The sequence below is a fragment of the Bufo gargarizans genome, chromosome 2, assembly GCF_014858855.1.
Source record: "Bufo gargarizans isolate SCDJY-AF-19 chromosome 2, ASM1485885v1, whole genome shotgun sequence".
In the NCBI taxonomy this organism is placed as follows: domain Eukaryota; kingdom Metazoa; phylum Chordata; class Amphibia; order Anura; family Bufonidae; genus Bufo; species Bufo gargarizans.
This window is the reverse complement of record NC_058081.1, coordinates 268,893,556-268,914,775: the sequence shown is the minus strand read 5'-3', so window position 1 is coordinate 268,914,775 and position 21,220 is coordinate 268,893,556.

The following is a 21,220-nucleotide window of genomic DNA, read 5'->3' as shown; positions in this document are numbered from 1 at the left end:
TGTCACGGATGGTGTAACAGAAAACAAGAAGTTACAAATAAGGATCCGACTGGCTTGATCCAAAACTAAGGAACAAAAGGGTGACCCCTATTAAAGGGAACCTGTCACCGGGATTTTGTGTATAGAGCTGAGGACATGGGTTGCTAGGTAGCCGCTAGCACGTCCGCAATACCCAGTCCCCATAGCTCTGTGTGCTTTTGTTGTGTCAAAAAATCGATTTGATACATATGCAAATTAATCTGAGATGAGTCCTGTCCCTGACTCATCTCCCACACAGGACTCATCTCAGGGTAATTTGCATATGTATCAAATCGATTTTTTTACACAATAAAAGCACACAGAGATATGGGGACTGGGTATTGCGGATGTGCTAGGGGTGATCTTGCAACCCATGTCCTCAGCTCTATACATAAAATCCTGGTGACAGGTTCCCTTTAAAGCCCTGAAGCTCTCCCTGTCTTCTCAGCCCATGCAAAGATCTCAGTAATAGAAGGTTGCATGTCCACGTACCTAGACTGAATGACACCTGCAAACCCTATAATAGTGAGGGGACACGACCACCAGCTCCCTGCACTTAATACGGAAGGAGTCAGGGTCACCTAGAACCAAGCCAACAGGAAAACAATAAATACAGAAATAGACTTACTGAAAACCCAGCTGTAGCAACTTCTAGCAGAGAACACAATCCAGGATGTAATATAAACCGCAAGGTGAGGCAGTATGGGGAGGAGATATATAGGGAGGCAATCACTGCTAATAGATGACAGCTGGGAGAGGGAGGAGAGATATCAAAACGAAAGCAAAACAACTTGACTTAACCTTCTGCCGTCACACTAACGCCGAAAGGCGTCAATGCTGCGGCGCTGCCAGGTCACACTAACGCCGATTGGCGTCATCTCGCGTGAGCCGAGATTTCCTGTGAACGCGCGCACACAGGCGCGCGCGCTCACAGGAACGGAAGGTAAGCGAGTGGATCTCCAGCCTGCCAGCGGCGATCGCTCGCTGGCAGGCTGGAGATCCGAATTTTTTAACCCCTAACAGGTATATTAGACGCTGCTTTCATAACAGCGTCTAATATACCTCCTACCTGGTCCTCTGGTGGTCCCTTTTGTTAGGATCGACCACCAGAGGACTCAGGTAGGTCAGTACAGTCGCACCAAACACTACACTACACCCCCCCCCCCCCCGTCACTTATTAACCCCTTATAAACCCCTGATCACCCCATATAAACTCCCTGATCACCCCCCTGTCATTGATCACCGCCCTGTCATTGATCACCCCCCCTGTCAGGCTCCGTTCAGACGTCCGTATGATTTTTACGGATCCACGGATACATGGATCGGATCCGCAAAAAGCATACGGACGTCTGAATGGAGCCTTACAGGGGGGTGATCAATGACAGGCGGGTGATCACCCATATACACTCCCTGATCACCCCCTGTCATTGATCACTTCCCTGTAAGGCTCCATTCAGACGTCCGCATGATTTTTACGGATCCATGGATACATGGATCGGATCCGCAAAACACATGCGGACGTCTGAATGGAGCCTTACAGGGGGTGATCAATAACAGGCGGGTGATCACCCATATACACTCCCTGATCACCCCCCTGTCATTGATAACCCCCCTGTAAGGCTCCATTCAGACGTCCGCATGCGTTTTGTGGATCCGATCCATGGATCCGTAAAAAATCATGCGGACGTCTGAATGGAGCCTTACAGGGGGTGATCAATGACAGGCGGGTGATCACCCATATACACTCCCTGATCACCCCCCTGTCATTGATAACCCCCCTGTAAGGCTCCATTCAGACGTCAGCATGCGTTTTGTGGATCCGATCCATGTATCCATGGATCCGTAAAAAATCATGCGGATGTCTGAATGGAGCCTTACAGGGGGGGTGATCAGTGACAGGGGGGTGATCACCCTGATTACCCTGATCACCCCCTGTCATTGATAACCCCCCTGTAAGGCTCCATTCAGACGTCAGCATGCGTTTTGTGCATCCGATCCATGGATCCGTAAAAAATCATGCGGATGTCTGAATGGAGCCTTACAGGGGGGTGATCAATGACAGGGGGGTGATCAATGACAGGCGGGTGATCAATGACAGGCGGGTGATCACCCATATACACTCCCTGATCACCCCCTGTCATTGATCACCCCCCCTGTAAGGCTCCATTCAGACATCCGCATGATTTTTTACGGATCCATGGATACATGGATCGGATCCACAAAACACATGCGGATGTCTGAATGGAGCCTTACAGGGGGGGTGATCAGTGACAGGGGGGTGATCACCCTGATTACCCTGATCACCCCCTGTCATTGATAACCCCCCTGTAAGGCTCCATTCAGACGTCCGCATGCGTTTTGTGGATCCGATCCATGTATCCATGGATCCGTAAAAAATCATGCGGATGTCTGAATGGAGCCTTACAGGGGGGGTGATCAGTGACAGGGGGGTGATCACCCTGATTACCCTGATCACCCCCTGTCATTGATAACCCCCCTGTAAGGCTCCATTCAGACGTCCGCATGCGTTTTGTGGATCCGATCCATGGATCCGTAAAAAATCATGCGGATGTCTGAATGGAGCCTTACAGGGGGGGTGATCAGTGACAGGGGGGTGATCACCCTGATTACCCTGATCACCCCCTGTCATTGATAACCCCCCTGTAAGGCTCCATTCAGACGTCCGCATGCGTTTTGTGGATCCGATCCATGTATCCATGGATCCGTAAAAAATCATGCGGATGTCTGAATGGAGCTTTACAGGGGGGGTGATCAGTGACAGGGGGGTGATCACCCTGATTACCCTGATCACCCCCTGTCATTGATAACCCCCCTGTAAGGCTCCATTCAGACGTCCGCATGCGTTCTGTGGATCCGATCCATGTATCCATGGATCCGTAAAAAATCATGCGGATGTCTGAATGGAGCCTTACAGGGGGGGTGATCAGTGACAGGGGGGTGATCACCCTGATTACCCTGATCACCCCCTGTCATTGATAACCCCCCTGTAAGGCTCCATTCAGACGTCCGCATGCGTTCTGTGGATCCGATACATGTATCCATGGATCCGTAAAAAATCATGCGGATGTCTGAATGGAGCCTTACAGGGGGGGTGATCAGTGACAGGGGGGTGATCAGGGAGTCTATATGGGTGATCACCCCCCTGTCATTGATCACCCCCCTGTCATTGATCACCCCCCCCCTGGTAAGGCTCCATTCAGACATTTTTTTTGGCACAAGTTAGCGGAAATTTTTTGTTTGTTTTTGTTTTTTCTTACAAAGTCTCATATTCCACTAACTTGTGTCAAAAAATAAAATCTCACATGGACGCACCAAACCCCTCACGGAATCCAAATGCGTAAACATTTTTAGACATTTATACTCCAGACTTCTTCTCACGCTTTAGGGCCCCTAAAAAGCCAGGGCAGTATAAATACCCCACATGTGACCCCATTTCGGAAAGAAGACACCCCAAGGTATTCCGTGAGGGGCATATTGAGTCCATGAAAGATTGAAATTTTTGTCCTAAGTTAGCGGAAAGTGAGACTTTGTGAGGAAAAAAACAAAAAAAAATCAATATCCGCTAACTTATGCAAAAAAAAAAAAAATTCTAGGAACTCGCCAGGCCCCTCATTGAATACCTTGGGGTGTCTTCTTTCCAAAGTGGGGTCACATGTGGGGTATTTATACTGCCCTGGCTTTTTAGGGGCCCGAAAGTGTGAGAAGAAGTCTGGGATCCAAATGTCTAAAAATGCCCTCCTAAAAGGAATTTGGGCCCCTTTGCGCATCTAGGCTGCAAAAAAGTGTCACACATGTGGTATCGCCGTACTCAGGAGAAGTTGGGGAATGTGTTTTGGGGTGTCATTTTACATATACCCATGCTGGGTGAGAAAAATATCTTGGTCAAATGCCAACTTTGTATAAAAAAATGGGAAAAGTTGTCTTTTGCCAAGATATTTCTCTCACCCAGCATGGGTATATGTAAAATGACACCCCAAAACACATTCCCCAACTTCTCCTGAGTACGGCGATACCACATGTGTGACACTTTTTTGCTGCCAAGGTGGGCAAAGGGGCACATATTGCAAAGTGCACCTTTCGGATTTCACCGGCCATTTTTTACAGATTTTGATTGCAAGGTACTTCTTACACATTTGGGCCCCTAAATTGCCAGGGCAGTATAACTACGCCACAAGTGACCCCATTTTGGAAAGAAGACACCCCAAGGTATTCCGTGAGGGGCACGGCGAGTTCCTAGAATTTTTTATTTTTTGTCACAAGTTAGCGGAAAATGATGATTTTTCTTTTTTTTTCTTTTTTCCTTACAAAGTCTCATATTCCACTAACTTGCGACAAAAAATAAAAAATTCTAGGAACTCGCCATGCCCCTCACGGAATAGCTTGGGGTGTCTTCTTTCCAAAATGGGGTCACTTGTGGCGTAGTTATACTGCCCTGGCAATTTAGGGGCCCAAATGTGTGAGAAGAACTTTGCAATCAAAATGTGTAAAAAATGCCCTGCAAAATCCGAAAGGTGCACTTTGGAATATGTGCCCCTTTGCCCACCTTGGCAGCAAAAAAGTGTGACACATCTGGTATCGCCGTACTCAGGAGAAGTTGGGGAATGTGTTTTGGGGTGTCATTTTACATATACCCATGCTGGGTGACAAAAATATCTTGGTCAAATGCCAACTTTGTATAAAAAAATGGGAAAAGTTGTCTTTTGCCAAGATATTTCTCTCACCCAGCATGGGTATATGTAAAATGATACCCCAAAACACATTCCCCAACTTCTCCTGAGTACGGCGATACCAGATGTGTGACACTTTTTTGATGCCAAGGTGGGCAAAGGGGCACATATTCCAAAGTGCACCTTTCGGATTTCACCGGCCATTTTTTACACATTTTGATTGCAAAGTACTTCTCACACATTTGGGCCCCTAAATTGCCAGGGCAGTATAACTACCCCACAAGTGACCCCATTTTGGAAAGAAGACACCCCAAGGTATTCCGTGAGGGGCATGGCGAGTTCCTAGAATTTTTTATTTTTTGTCGCAAGTTAGTGGAATATGAGACTTTGTAAGGAAAAAAGATAAAAAATAAAAAATCATCATTTTCCGCTAACTTGTGACAAAAAATAAAAAATTCTAGGAACTCGCCATGCCCCTCACGGAATACCTTGGGGTGTCTTCTTTCCAAAATTGGGTCACTTGTGGCGTAGTTATACTGCCCTGGCAATTTAGGGGCCCAAATGTGTGAGAAGTACCTTGCAATCAAAATGTGTAAAAAATGGCCTGCAAAATCTGAAAGGTGCACTTTGGAATATGTGCCCCTTTGCCCACCTTGGCAGCAAAAAAGTGTCACACATGTGGTATCGCCGTACTCAGGAGAAGTTGGGGAATGTGTTTTGGGGTGTCATTTTACATATACCCATGCTGGGTGAGAGAAATATCTTGGCAAAAGACAACTTTTCCCATTTTTTTATACAAAGTTGGCATTTGACCAAGATATTTTTCTCACCCAGCATGGGTATATGTAAAATGACACCCCAAAACACATTCCCCAACTTCTCCTGAGTACGGCGATACCAGATGTGTGACACTTTTTTGCAGCCAAGGTGGGCAAAGGGGCACATATTCCAAAGTGCACCTTTTGGATTTCACCGGTCATTTTTTACACATTTTGATTGCAAAGTTCTTCTCACACATTTGGGCCCCTAAATTGCCAGGGCAGTATAACTACCCCACAAGTGACCCCATTTTGGAAAGAAGACACCCCAAGGTATTCCGTGAGGGGCATGGCAAGTTTTTAGAATTTTTTATTTTTTGTCGCAAGTTAGTGGAATATGAGACTTTGTAAGAAAAAAAAATAAAATAAAAAATCATCATCATTTTCCGCTAACTTGTGACAAAAAATAAAAAGTTCTATGAACTCACTATGCCCATCAGCGAATACCTTAGGGTGTCTACTTTCCGAAATGGGGTCATTTGTGGGGGTTTTCTACTGTTTGGGCATTGTAGAACCTCAGGAAACATGACAGGTGCTCAGAAAGTCAGAGCTGTTTCAAAAAGCGGAAATTCACATTTTTGTACCATAGTTTGCAAATGCTATAACTTTTACCCAAACCATTTTTTTTTTGCCCAAACATTTTTTTTTTATCAAAGACATGTAGAACAATAAATTTGGCGAAAAATGTATATATGGATGTCGTTTTTTTTGCAAAATTTTACAGCTGAAAGTGAAAAATGTCATTTTTTTGCAAAAAAATCGTTAAATTTCGATTAATAACAAAAAAAGTAAAAATGTCAGCGGCAATAAAATACCACCAAATGAAAGCTCCATTAGTGAGAAGAAAAGGAGGTAAAATTCATTTGGGTGGTAAGTTGCATGACCGAGCAATAAACCGCTAAAGTTGTGGAGTGCCGATTTGTAAAAAAGGGCCTGGTCACTAGGGGGGTATAAACCTGTGGTCCTTAAGTGGTTAAAGTCATACATGACTATTTATGATAGTTTTAATACTATCACTCTTCGGACTATAGTAGAACTTATCCGAAAGTAATATTAATACCTCCACTACCTGCGAATATTTTGCGACACAATACCAATACCTCAGGCTTCGCATATGAAACAAAGAGTATTACATGCGCATATATGGTAAAGAGATCCATATTACAACACGGACATTTATGGTGGCGCATTGGAATTGCCCCCTTTGCGAATATATTGCGACTATTTGTTTTTATACTGATTTTATATTGGTTATATTGCTATATATTGTTTTATATATTTCATATGCAATAAATGTGTGATTTGTGTTAGCTCAAGCCTGATGTTAGAGTGCTCGCCCAACACATACCTACAAGCCAACAGGAAAACAACAAATACAGAAATAGACTTACTGAAAACCCAGCTGTAGCAACTTCTAGCAGAGAACACAATCCAGAATGTAATATAAACCGCAAGGTGAGGCAGTATGGGGAGGAGATATATAGGAAGGCAATCACTGCTAATAGATTACAGCTGGGAGAGGGAGGAGAGATGTCAAAATGAAAGCAAAACAAAAGAAGATCATGCAGAAGGTACTGAAGAACGTCTATCAGAACTTCTCAAAGATCTGGTGGTGACAGTACCCCTCCCTCTACAAGTGGACTCCGGACACTCAGAGCCCACCTTCTCAGGATGGGACCTATGGAATGCCCTGAGAAGACAAGTGGCCTTAATGTCTGCCACTGGAACCCACATCCTCTCCTCAGGACCATAACCCTCCCAATGAACGAGGTACTGAAGAGAACCGCGGACAATACGAGAGTCCACAATCCTAGAGACCTGAAATTCAAGATTACCATCAACCACAATCGGAGGAGGAGGCAAAGAGGAGGGTACAGTGGGTTAGACATAAGTTTTTAATAGGGACTTGTGAAAAACATTGTGGATCTTCCAAGTCTGAGGAAGATCAAGACGGTAGGCAACGGGATTGATGACGGACAAGATTTTGTAAGGCCCAATAAACTTAGGACCCAACTTCCAGGAGGGAACCTTCAATTTGATATTCTTAATAGACAACCATACCAGATCACCAACATTCAGGTCCGGACCAGGCACACGTCTCTTATCTGCCACACGTTTATATCTCTCACTCATGCTCTTTAGATTATCCTGAATCTTTTGCCAAATAGATGACAAAGACGAGGAGAATCTCTCCTCATCAGGTAAACCAGAAGACCCCTCTCCAGAGAATGTCCCAAACTGCGGATGAAACCCATATGCACCAAAAAATGCTGACTTATCAGAGGACTCTTGACGACGGTTATTTAAAGCAAACTCAGCAAGGGAGAGAAAAGAACACCAATCCTCCTGATTCTCCGCCACAAAACAACGCAGATATGTCTCCAGATTCTGATTGACGCGCTCTGTCTGGCCATTCGACTGCGGGTGAAAAGCAGAAGAGAATGACAACCGAACCCCCAAGCGAGAACAGAAGGCCTTCCAGAATCTGGAAACAAACTGCGTGCCCCTATCAGAGACTATGTCTGAAGGGATACCATGCAGTTTGACAATGTGATCACTAAATGCCTGCACCAGCGTTTTAGCATTGGGCAAGCCAGGAAAAGGAACAAAATGCGCCATTTTGCTAAAACGGTCCACCACCACCAGAATCAGAGTCTTCCCCGAGGAACGAGGCAGGTCCGTAATGAAATCCATGGACAGATGTGTCCAAGGACGGGAAGGAATGGGTAACGGAAGGAGAGGACCCGATGGCCGTGAATGAGGGACTTTGGCACAAGCGCAGGTCTCGCAGGCTGCCACAAAACCCTCAACCGACTTACGAAGAGCCGGCCACCAGAATCTCCGAGCAATGAGATCCACTGTGGCTCTACCCCCCGAGTGCCCAGCAAGGACAGTATCGTGGTGCTCCTTAAAAACCTTGTATCGTAAAGCGAGAGGCACAAACAACCTCCCAGGAGGACAAAGATCAGTAGCCTCTGCCTGGGCTGCCTGAACCTCTGCCTTCAATTCAGAATAAAGAGCAGACACAACCACCCCTTCAGCCAAAATGGGACCCGGGTCTTCAAAGTTCCCCCCCTCCCGGAAAACAACGTGACAGGGCATCCGCCTTCACATTCTTAACCCCAGGGCAGAACGTGACAACAAAATTAAAACTTGAAAAGAACAAAGACTATCTGGCCTGTCTCGGGTTCAGACGCACGCTTGGCTGACTCCAAGTAGGCCAGATTCTGGCTCCCTCTAGCCAATGGCGCCATTCCTCAAAAGCTAACTTTATGGCGAACAACTCCCTATCTCCCACATCGTAATTTCTCTCTGCGGAGGACAGTTTCTTCGAGAAAAAGGCACACGGTCGCCATTTGGCAGGAGAGGGACCCTGAGACAAGACTGCACCCACACACACCTCAGAAGCGTCCACCTCAAATATGAAGGGCAGAGAGATATCAGGTTGTACCAAGATGGAAGCGGAAGCAAAACTCTCCTTGATACTAGAAAAGGCCTTACGCGCCTCTACCGACCAGGAGGAAAAATCTACCCCCTTTCTAGTCAAATCAGTGAGTGGTTTAACAACAGAGGAATAATTCAAAATAAACTTCCTGTAATAATTGGCAAAACCCAAAAAACGCATCAGCGCCTTCTGATTCTTAGGAAGCTCCCACTCAAGCACAGCGCGGACCTTCTCGGAGTCCATGCGAAAACCATAAGCGGAGAGAAGAAACCGCAGAAATTGAATTTCTGGAACCGCAAACACACAAGCGTACAATTTTTTCTCCCGCAAAATCAGCAAGACCTGACGTAGTTGGTCTTTATGAGTTTTGAAATTGATATACTGTATTAGCATTCAGGTTAAATTGGCAGGTCACTTTTAGCGCATAGAAAACCCTGTAAACAGTGGCGGCCAGTTCGCAGTGTTCGCCAGCGAACACATGCGATCTGCCATCTTAACTGACAAGTCGGGCGAGGCACAGGTAAGTCCTTATTTGTGCGCGAGCCGGTCTGAAATGAAATGCGATCTCCGGGAGCAGGCAGTTCCGAGAACAGCCTCCACAGGACTTACCTGTGCCTCGCCGGACTTGTCAGTTAAGATGGCAGATCGCAGTGTTCGCTGGCGATCACTGAGAACTGGCCATCTCTACCTGTAAACCCACAGCCCATGAAGCAACAAAACTTTAAATGATGCCATTAGAAAGTACAACTTGCCTCATACGGCTAAGTGAATGGAAAAATAAAAAAGTTATGGCTCTGGGAAGCCAGGGAGTAAAAAACAAAACCGAAAAAACTGAAAATGACCTGGTCCCGAAGGGGTTAAACTATGTGAGCGCACATACATTTTGGTGTCATATGCGCACAAATGTGGCGCAATTTGGGTCATTTAAGTTTAGAGAAATTATTTGTATGTGACTTACTGATAAATGGGTGTGACTTTGCAGCAAAGGGGCATGGCCTAATATGGAACATTTTGAATCTAAATTATGCCACAATTCTGACAGAAAATTCTGTCTCAAAGTTAGGCTACTTTCACAGGGGATCCAGCTGGGATCAGCAAAATGCTTCCATTACTGATAATACAACCATCTGCATCAGTTATGAACAAATCCGGTTGTATTATCTTTAACATATCATTATGTCTTCTATAGCCATGACGGATCCATCATGAACTCTATTGAAAGTCAACGGGGGTCAGATCCATTTTCTATTGTATCAGAGAAAACGGATCCGTCCTCATTGACTTGCTTTGTGGGTCACGCCGGATCCGTTTTGCTCCACATCCCAGGACGGAAAGAACACAGAATGACGGAAAGAACATAGGATGCAGAGACAGTTGCCAGTAATGATGAAGCAGGGAGCTCCCCATTTCACCATTCCTCCCCCCTGCCGGCGCTCCACACTCCTTGTCTGTGCAGGGGGCGGGAGTCAGCTGTGCTCCTCCTCCTTCTACACAGACCAGCAGCGTGATATGTATCCTGCCTGCTGCTGGGGAGCGTAGATCATCTGAGGAACTAGGTGAGTATGTACAGTCTTTTTTTTTTTTACTTCCTGTGAAGGGGGCACATGCCTGTGCATAACTACTGTGGGAGTGGACATATCTGGGCATAACTATTGTGAGGGGGCACATACCTGGGCATAGCTACTGTAAGGGGGCACATACCTGGGCATAACTACTGTGAGGGGGCACATACCTGGGCATAACTACTGTGAGGTGGCATATACCTGGGCATAATTACTGTGAGGGGGCACATATCTGAGCATAACTACTTTGATATGGCACATATCTGGGCATAACTACTGTAAGGGGGTACATATCTGGGCAAAACTACTGTGAGAGGGCACATAATGCAAAACTACGGTGAGGGGCACATATCAGGGCATAACTACTGTGAGGGGGCACATATTTGGGCATAAATACTGTAAGGGGGCAAATATCTGGGCATAATTACTATGAGAGTGCACATATTGGGGCATAACTATTGTGAGGGGGCACATACCAAGGCTTAATTACTGTGAGGGGGCACATGTCTGGACATAACTACTGTGAGGGGGCACATACCTGGGCATAACTACTGTGAGGGGCACATACCTGGGCATAACTACTGTGAGGGGGCACATACCTAGGCATAACTACTGTAAAGGGAAAAATATCTGTGCATAATTACTATGAGAGGGCACATATCGGGACATAACTATTGTAAGGGAGCACATATCAGGGCTTAATTACTGTGAGGGGGCATATATCTGTGCACTGTGAGGGGACACAAATTTGAGCAAATGTACTGTGAGGGGAGCACATCTGGGTATAGGTACTGTGAAAGAGGCACATGTGGGTCATAACTACTGTTAAGTGGGCACATATCTAGGCCTCACTTCTATGAAGGGGCACATGTTGGTATGACAATGGTGAAGGTGTCACAATGTGGGCATAAGTACTGTGAGAGGGCACAAATCTGGGCATAACCTGTGAAGGGGACACAATGTCGGCATAACTACTGTGTGGTGGCATAAAGGGGGAATAATTACTATGTGGGGGCATTTAGGTGGCTGGGATTAGATGTGTATAGTTATGTTAGAGGCGTGGCCTAGTTTAAAAAAAATTGTCACAATGCATGAAGCGTGCCGTACATAGTGTCCCTCTTTTTTTCAAGTTGCGAGGTATGCCATAAAGGGACGGCCACAAGGTCAGGTTTCCTATTGTGCTTTTGGAAGCCAAAATCGGGAGTGGATCATAGAAGGATAGAAAGATGAAGGATTGATAACGACTTCAGTTTTTTTAATTCTCTCCTGATTTTGACTTCCAAAACTGCACCAAAAAACCTGAAAATGTGGCTGAAAATGCAAAGAAAAAATTGAAAATTAAAAGATCATTAGGTGAAGTCTGGAGATTCAAGGTGTGTCCTAATTGTTCAGGAATTTCTAAATGAGAATGTTGTAAAAAATTGTAAAAGACTTTAGCATGCTATTCACACTTGTTAAAGGCATAGCCCAAGGCTTATATCCCTATAATACGTTACCCATATTTGATCAATGGGGGTCCTTCACTTTAAATATATGTGGCTTTGATAACCAGTAACAGGCACGGCCACAACTAAATGAATGGCACTGTATCTGGTTAAGCAGCACCACCATCAGACCACAGATCCCTTGATAAAGGTCGTCACCCGACCGAAACGTTGGGACTATTCGGCCAGTTATATTGATATATTTTCCAGATGGATTTAAACACAAAATGATGTAAATCTACACATTATGTATTAAAGCATCACTTAAAAAAGATTTTGATGTGCCATAGATTTCTCCATTGGATTAGACTGACACTTGTCCTCTATGAACACCCACTGTTGATGGGTGTGCAGGTCTCATCCCCCGGTAATAATTATAATTGTGAGGCAAATGTGATGAGAGGATTGTATTTGGGAACAGTCACTCATCTCTAGCAATGTAGCCAGGTGTAAATAAGGCATAGTCTCATTTACACATTCTGATGGTGCAATAGTTTGCATACCTTGGACTATTTTTGTGCATTGGTCTCACTGGCAGCTAGTTTCATGATTTTTTTTAAACAGATTGCATGCTCCTTTAATACCAGCAAAGTTATCCATGATAAAAAAAATAATGGTATAGGAAGCAGCATTCAATCTGGGATTTTTATTTTACCTTGTTTGGTCGCCTATGTGTGTGGAAGGTCTGTCTCAATAAACACATTGTTGTCTGGTTGTCTGTAGCTCACACAAGAGCTATAATTACACAGTATTTTGTGTGTTAAAGGGGTTTAACTCAGGAAGGGGCCACATCCCTGAAACACGTATGGGCTATACCTTACACCGGCATGCTGGCAGAAAGTCTCCCCTGGATTTAATATAAGTTCCTGGAACGAAAAACCCTGGAGGTACTCAATTTTAACGAGTGCTGAATTCGCTGACGATACTGGATATAGAGTCAGCTGAGATCAACGAGTCGGTATTCAGAGACGCGAATGGAGCAAGAGTAAGGTAACATTGAATAAGCAAGCACAACTGAGTGGGACGCCACATTGCTGTTTACATTGTACCCTCTAGTCTCTCCCGTTATACCGTGAATTAACCAGGAGTGGAATCTTAACATGAGACATTATTGTGACTCACTACTTGGGCAATTTATCTGAAAGAAAGACTTTGGCAGTATATTACTGCAGTTTAAAAGGAGCATCCGATTTGTATTTGCAGTTCATTTGGATGGACTTTAACTCATCATTGCCCTTGCTTTATTGCTGCTACTAACGATACCTCTGCTGCTGATATTTGCTGACACTTGTTGCTGCTAATTGTTGCTGCTATATTATTGCTACATATTGTTATTTATTGTGCCACTGTTATTTTATGCTGTTATTTTATGCCAATTTTTGTAATTGATTGTATTTTATTGAATAAATATCTCGCTTGTTGGCTACATATATAGAGTGCCTGGTCTATCTTTTTAAATGGATCTTAACAAGGTTCCAAGTAGAGCTTCAACATGCAACAAGAAGAAATGGGAGGGAGACAAAACATTTTTTTGAGCATTCAATTTAATGAAAACAATAAATAAACTGAAACAGGCTGTTTTTCATCTGATCAAAAGTTTAGGACCACACCTCCCAAAAAAAACTAAACCCCCCAAAACAGAAATCCAACTTCCAAACATGAACTCAGTAATGAGTAGCTCCGCCGTTATTGTTTATCACCTGTTTATCAAAAACTCATTTCGGCATGCTTGATGCAAGCGTGTCCATGAGGTGAGTGGGAACATTTCTCTCCAAGTGGTGAAGACGGCCGCACGAAGGCCATCTACTGCCTGGAACTGTTGTTCATTTTTGTAAACTTCCCTTGCCATCAATCCCCAAAGGTTCTCAATTGGATTTAGATCAGGGGAACACGCAGGATGGGCCAAAAGAGTGATGTTATTCTCCTAGGAGAAGTCCCTTGTCCTGCGGGCATTGTGTACTGTAGCATTGTCCTGTTGAAAAACCCAGTCGTTCCCACAAAGACGAGGGCCCTCAGTCATAAGGAATGCTCTCTGCAACATCTGGACATAGCCAGCGGCCGTTTGACGCCCCAGCACTTCCTGAATCTCCATTGTTCCCCTGAAGGAAAAGGCACCCAGACCATTATGGCACCCCCTCCACTGTGGCGTATAGAAAACATCTCAGGTGGGATCTGCTTGTCATGCCAGTAACGTTGGAAACCGCCAGGACCATCAAGGTTACATTTTTTCTCATCAGAGAATAAAACTTTCTTCCACCTTTGAATGTCCCATGTTTGCAAAGTCCAAACGAGCAGTTCTGTGGCGTTCAAGGAGACAGGGTCTTTGAAGACGTTATTTGTTTTTGAAGCCCTTCAGTCTCAGATGCCGTCTGATGGTTATGGGGCTGCAGTCAGCACCAGTAAGGGCCTTAATTCGGGTCGAGGATCGTCCAGTGTCTTGATGGACAGCCAATTGGATCCTCCGGCTCAGTGTTGATGAAATTTTTTTTGGGTCTTCCACTTGACTTTTTTGTTCCATAACCCTCAGGATCATTTAAGAAATTCCAAATTACTGTCTTACTGCATCCCAACTCAGCAGCGATGGCGCGCTGTGAGAGACCCTGCTTATGCAGTTCAACAACCCGACCACGTTCAAAAAGGGAGAGTTTTTTTGCTTTTGCCATCACAATGTGCGACTACCTGACAGAAAATGACAATGAATCCACATCTTTGCACAGATTTGGCCTTTTAAAGGCATGTGGTCCTAAAATTATGATCAGCTGAAAAACCGCTGGTTTCAGTTTAATCGTTATTTTCAATTAATTGAATGCTCAAAAAATGTTTTGTCTCACTCTCATTTCTTCTTGTTGCATGTTAAAGCTCTACTTGGAACCTTAAGATCCAACAATGTAAAATATTATTTTTTGCCATTTTTCAAGTGGTCTTAAACTTTTGATCAGGACTGTATTTAGAGGGCTCATTCCTCTCTGAGGTTTTTGCCCTCTAGTGGGGGAATATGTAAGAAATACAGGTTTGGAAATAATGTATGCATTATGTTACATTATATTTTTTTTTGATTAATAGGGATTTATTTGTGTGAATCAGAGACGGGTAGGGGCATTAGTATGTATCTAGCTCCTTTTGTCTTACTCTGATTCTCACAGATAAAGGCCTTGCAGGATCCTGTATCTCTTACATATGGCGATTGGCAGAGAACAAAAGGCATTCAAAACGTGTCAATAGTGGAGAAGTGTCAAAAATGCTAAAAAAAAACAGGTTGATCAAGATTCCGTTTCTGGGCAGGCCCACAGAGACTCTCAGATAACCGATATGGGTCGTTAGCAAGGGTGGGGGTTGAGAGCTTTCAAGGAATAAAAGATCCATGCTTGGGGGAAACTTGGGGGAAGCTGGAGGAAAAGCTGGAGGAGGCTGGGAGAAACTTGGAAGGGGACTGGTGAACAGACCTAAAAAGATTATGTGTGGTAAATATGTACTGTAAGGTTTAAGGAGTTGTCTGTTGTATAAGTTTGTCATCTTGGATTGGTGAAGTAATTGTAATCATTGTTATGTGTGTATAAGTCTTTCTCTATGTAATATTTATTTATTTTTGTTCCACAGTAACTCCATATATACTCATCAATAATAACTATGGTATCAATTTTCCACATTATACAATATATCTTTTTTTACACGTTCACTCTTGTGTCTCATTTATTGTATCCAACCTCGAATCAGACACAGTAAGAGGGTGTATTGTATATAGTATATATTTAATATATATTTATATCTAATAATTTCTTACAACCTGAGTGTAATGGCACCTTTCCTTTAGTGGTCCATTGCTTAATCATTATGAAAATGTTCATTTATTCTATATGCAAATAAGCAGTTAGGTGCGCCAAGGGCAGGTCCAAGCCACACTGTGCACTCTGGCTGCTCCACTTTACTCAGCCAGCCCCTCCCCCTCATTATTGATTGACAGGGCCAGTCTACATGACTATGCAAGAACCAGGGCCTGTCAATCAAAAAGAAGAGTGAGGGGCTACCCTAAGCACTAGCGCCAGAACAAATGCTGCCATGGGTCTTGTTTGAAAATGCAAATTTTACTTTTGTTCCAGGGTTAAAATTGTTTCAAAGCAATAGTAAATTATCCAAAAATCCCCACACCCAAATCCAGTTTAACAAATATTGGCATAATATGCTTGAAAGTGGTTATCCACAGGATAGGTAATAAATGATGAATTGCTGGGGACCAGCCACTGAGACCCCCAGCAATCCTGAGAACAGAGGGTCTCAGGGACCGTTCTCAGAACGGAGCAGTGGTACACTTGTCAGTCTATCTCTCCATTTACTTCTATGGGACTGACAGAGACAGTGCTTAATCAGCTAAGCTGTCTGCGTCACGTGTTACAAGGAAAGAGCTACAGCAAAAAGGACAAGCCCCCTGAGAAAAGACATGCCCCCTGAGAAGGGACATGCACACTAAGAAAGGACGCCCCCTGAGAAAGGACAAGCCCCCTGAGAAAAGACATGCCCCCTGAGAAAGGACATGATCCCTGAGAAAGGACATGCCCACTGAGAAAGGACATGCCCACTGAGAAAGGACATGCACACTGAGAAAGGACATGCCCCCTGAGAAAGGACATGCCCCCTGAGAAAGGACATGCCCCCTGAGAAAGGACATGCCCCCTGAGAAAGGACATGCCCCCTGAGAAAGGACATGCCCCCTGAGAAAGGACATGCCCCCTGAGAAAGGACATACCCCCTGAGAAAGGACATGCCCCCTGAGAAAGGACATGATCCCTGAGAAAAGACATGCCCCCTGAGAAAGGACATGATCCCTGAGAAAGGACATGCACACTGAGAAAGGACATGTCCCCAGAGAAAAGACATGCCCCCTGAGAAAGGACATGCCCTCTGAGAAAGGACATGCCCACTGACAAAGGACATGCACACTGAGAAAAGACATGCACACTGAGAAAAGACATGCCCCCTGAGAAAGGACATGCACACTGAGAAAAGACATGCCCCCTGAGAAAGGACATGATCCCTGAGAAAGGACATGCCCACTGAGAAAGGACATGCACACTGAGAAAAGACATGCCCCCTGAGAAAGGACATGCACACTGAGAAAGGACATGCCCCATGAGAAAGGACATGCCCCCTGAGAAAAGACATGCCCCCTGAGAAAGGACATGCACACTGAGAAAGTACATGCCCCCTGAGAAAGGACATGCCCCCTGAGAAAGGACATGCACACTGAGAAAGGACATGCCCCCTGAGAAAGGACATGCACACTGAGAAAGGACATGCCCCATGAGAAAGGACATGCCCCCTGAGAAAGGACAGGACATGCCCCCTGAGAAAAGACATGCCCCCTGAGAAAAGACATGCCCCCTGAGAAAGGACATGCACACTGAGAAAGGACATGCCCCCTGAGAAAGGACATGCCCCCTGAGAAAGGACATGCACACTGAGAAAGGACGCCCCCTGAGAAAGGACATGCACACTGAGAAAGGACATGCACACTAAGAAAGGACGCCCCCTGAGAAAGGACATGCCCCCTGAGAAAGGACATGCACACTGAGAAAGGACATGCCCCCTGAGAAAGGACATGCACACTGAGAAAGGACGCCCCCTGAGAAAGGACATGCACACTGAGAAAGGACATGCACACTAAGAAAGGACGCCCCCTGAGAAAGGACATGCACACTGAGCTGCCATTCTGAAATAAATCTCTGGAAAAAACTGAAGCAATCTCTGGATCCATGTGAGGTGCAGGGCTGGTTCTAGCTTTGTTAGAAAGAGATTGTCCACAGGATAGGTAATAAATGATGAATTGCTGGGGACCAGCCACTGAGACCCCCAGCAATCCTGAGAACAGAGGGTCTCAGAGACCATTCTCAGAACGGAGCAGTAGTACACTTGTCAGTCTATCTCTCCATTTACTTCTATGGGACTGACAGAGACAGTGCTCAATCAGCTAAGCTGTCCGCGTCACGTGTTACAAGGAAAGAGCTACAGCAAAAAGGACAAGCCCCCTGAGAAAAGACATGCCCCCTGAGAAGGGACATGCACACTAAGAAAGGACGCCCCCTGAGAAAGGACAAGCCCCCTGAGAAAGGACAAGCCCCCTGAGAAAAGACATGCCCCCTGAGAAAGGACATGATCCCTGAGAAAGGACATGCCCACTGAGAAAGGACATGCACACTGAGAAAGGACATGCCCCCTGAGAAAGGACATGCCCCTGAGAAAGGACAAGCCCCCTGAGAAAGGACAAGCCCCCTGAGAAAGGACATGCCCCCTGAGAAAGGACATGCCCCCTGAGAAAGGACATGCCCCCTGAGAAAGGACATGATCCCTGAGAAAAGACATGCCCCCTGAGAAAGGACAAGCCCCCTGAGAAAGGACATGCCCCCTGAGAAAGGACATGCCCCCTGAGAAAGGACATGATCCCTGAGAAAAGACATGCCCCCTGAGAAAGGACATGATCCCTGAGAAAGGACATGATCCCTGAGAAAGGACATGCCCCCTGAGAAAGGACATGCACACTGAGAAAGGACATGTCCCTTGAGAAAAGACATGCCCCCTGAGAAAGGACATGCCCACTGAGAAAGGACGCCCCCTGAGAAATGACATGCCCCCTGAGAAAGGACATGCCCCCTGAGAAAAGACATGCCCCCTGAGAAAAGACATGCCCCCTGAGAAAGGACATGCACACTGAGAAAGGACGCCCCCTGAGAAAGGACATGCACACTGAGAAAGGACATGCACACTGAGAAAGGACATGCACACTAAGAAAGGACGCCCTGAGAAAGGACATGCACACTGAGCTGCCATTCTGAAATAAATCTCTGGAAAAAACTGAAGCAATCTCTGAATCCACGTGAGGTGCAGGGCTGGTTCTAGCTTTGTTAGAAAGAGATTGTCACGTCCTGTATTATCTCAGATTTTTATTTATTCCATTAGTTATGGCATGACCCCTTTAAGCAGGTTATCAGGGGTGTCTTAGCAAATGATATTGCAGGGAGGAGTCAGGAAGAAGGACTTGAGAAACTGGAGAATGCTGAAAAAAAATAAAAAAATAAAAATACATTTTAACAAGAAGAAGAAATTTAAATAAAAAAAAGTAATAAAAAATACCTTTGGTCTCACCCACTTAATTAAACTTTTGTGTCAGAAAAGGGGGAACAGGTGCTTCATAAATATGGTGCTAATTCTGAACAGCATATCTCTCAATGTATATACACCAGACAATTAGCATAAACACACTGGTAAATCTCCACCATATAGCTTGAAATTCCTGCTTCTTTTTACATAATATATTTCAAACTGGCTGCCTGCAGGCACCACTAGAGGGAGCTCAGTGCTTGGAATTTATACAAGTACTATTATACAGTATTCTCTTTGCACTGAGCTCCTCCTAGGGGTAGCTGCATGAAAATGCTGTGCTTCCGTGTTCAGAAAAGCGGAAGTTCAGCACCAGGCCCTGTAGTAGTCGCAATGTCTCGAAGGTACACCACTGCACAACATACTGTATTCAGTAATTATGCTCCTTTACCTCCCCTGCACAATAATATTAAGCAGAGTTTATCGCCCTAAACATAGTAATAGTGCTACCTAATTATCCTCCTACTTTATCACACCCATATAGTAATAGTGCCCCATAAGTAAGCCCCAACACAGTGCCCCTTTATTATCCTCTACCCATATCAACAGTGACTGCAAGCAGATTCACATCTGGCTGCTGGAATCAATCCTATTGACAGTGCACAGCCATCTCGTGTGTGGCAATATGAGGAGATTTCATGAGGCTACTACATCATCTGTTCAGAGCAGCCATATTGCGATTGACATATTGTGGTCATGAAATAAAAAAAAATAAAAAAAAACACAACAGAAATATACAGCTGGCAGGGCGCAAAGGGCATCAAAGCATACTAAACACGCCGCCAGCCAAAAGAAGTGCTGAGGCAACACCCTGGCACCATAACCCCACTGGTCTTAGCTTGAGATTTTTTAAGGGGTTGTCACATAACAGAATATTTTTTATTATAAATGGATCAACAAAGTGTAGCGGATTACCCCTTCAAGTTGACATAAGATAGCTGACAAAGGCTTGGTCCTCTGACAACATTTCCTCCACTCCCTTATAATTAGTGATGAGCGGCAGGGGCTATATTCAAATTTGCAATATTTAACAAATATTTGGGCGAATATTCGTCATATATTTGCGAATTCAAGATTATTTTCTTGATTGTGAAATATCGGCAGTGTAATATTCACATAATGCGCACTTTTGCTACATTTTCCAAGCTGCTAGAAGTTTCCTAAGACTAGAGAAAATGGTTGGCACGGTAGAACATAAAAAATCTAGAATAATCGAAATTACAAATATATATCACTATATTCTAAATATTGGTCAAATTCTCAAAGTTCCGATATTTGCGATTAATATTCGCGCCGAAAACTACTTATAATCGAGCATACTTGTATCTGCTGAGCAGACGTGCACTGCCATAGTAGAAGGGGCGTAAGCCATTGCCATATACAGTAACTCTGGCCACACTTATCTCCTGGAGAAAAGAGGGCAAGTGCAAGTCTGCATCCAGCATGCTGACATTAAAGGCTATGCACACCTTTGAGGACAATTTTTTTATTATTGCATTGTACTTATTTTGAGAAAAAATCATTTTTTCAATTGGTCTTTATTAACAATATGGAATCCTTTTTTGTGTACAGAGCTGACATTCTCTACTAGCTGCCTGTGGATTTTTTTGTCTTTTCTGTCATCTGGGGAGCAGACGGACTCCTTATCTCTGCTCTCTGACCTTATAAACACCCATTATAGCTCAATCCTTATCTTACTGATAAGAATGTGGCTTAGGGCTCTTTCACACTTGCGTTGTCCGGATCCGTTGTGTACTCCATTTGCCGGAATTACACGCCGGATCCGGAAAAACGCAAGTGAACTGAAAGCTTTTGAAGACGGATCAGTCTTCAAAATGCGTTCAGTGTTACTATGGCAGCCAGGACGCTATTAAAGCCCTGGTTGTCAGAGTAGTAGTGAGGAGCGGGGGAGCAGTATACTTACCGTCCGTGCGGCTCCCGGGGCGCTCCAGAATGATGTCAGAGCGCCCCATGCGCATGGATGACGTGATCCATGCGATCATGTCATCCATGTGTGTGGGGCGCTCTGACGTCACTCTGAAGCGCCCCGGGAGCC